A 1,189-nucleotide genomic window follows, 5' to 3' on the forward strand; every position below is an offset into this window, starting at 1 on the left:
GGAAGAACTCATATGTGACATATCCGTCAGCCTATAGGCAAGGCCGAATTTAGATTGTTGACCTATAAGATTAGTCTTGTCTACCTCAGACGCAGAGTCAGGGAAAGGAAGCTGTCGCATGGGTTTTGGAATTTGGACGAATTTCTTTGTGTAGACTTTTTTCGGCAAATCTTTGCCTCTTTCAAAAGTCTTGATTTTTTAATTTCCTGTATATTTCCCGTTGCGTTAATTTACCTTGTATCTTACAACCTGTGGTGCTTCACTTAAAAGTACTATTTTGGTTTTATTCTCAAGAGTGTTTAGTTGTCACGCATAAGTTTTGAGTTCGCATTGTCAGCACACAAAAATATTGAAATATGTAAGGTATGTTGTGATTTTTATCAAATAGCAAGGACTGCGCCGAGACCAGGGAACATTCACGTTTATACAGTATCCTATTATAGGCTACCTCAATTTAGACTCAGTTCAAATAGGCTGTCATAATGTTTCCATAATAACATAACACTTTATTCTTAACTGTCCTAAAATATACACTTTGAATACTTCAATAATCCTATATAACAAAATTAAATTATCAGTTTAATCATGAGCTTTATAAAGTGATCTGATAAAGGGTCAATTATTGTTATTTTATTGCTATTGTTATTTTTATTTAAGGTGGCTCACATTAGTTTATTTCTGACTTTATAAACCAGTTGATCATTAGGGCTATACCCAATGATCATTGGCTATACCCCCACACATTAATTTGTTTCCCATACAAACATAACATTAAAATCCCTGGGATTCTTAGCAGGATTAGTAGGGATTGCAGTTGTCTCCTGATCCTCTCAGATAATCCTACCTGTTGTTACAACACGCCACCTGGTGGGTAGAGACAACACGATTCTGGTGTTTTTAAGATTTAAGGTGATTGTCATCACTGAACCTAAAATCCCTAGCTGTGGTTCAGACTTCAGATCCTGTTTGGTTTTGTGATTTTTGTCCCAGTACGTCATCATCTCACCTGGCTGAGAGAGAACAAAAAACAGCCAACAGAGCAGTCACTCCAAATGCAGGTGTTGACTTGCCCGTGACGAGAGATTCTTCTCTGTGACTTCAGACAGGATTGTCTCATACATCAAACCATGTGTGATGTCTTACTCATCAGCCTTTGGCTACTACCTATGTCTTCTCTGGGTCTAAGGCA

Source organism: Oncorhynchus kisutch, linkage group LG1, assembly GCF_002021735.2.
Source record: "Oncorhynchus kisutch isolate 150728-3 linkage group LG1, Okis_V2, whole genome shotgun sequence".
Classification (NCBI taxonomy): Eukaryota; Metazoa; Chordata; class Actinopteri; order Salmoniformes; family Salmonidae; genus Oncorhynchus; species Oncorhynchus kisutch.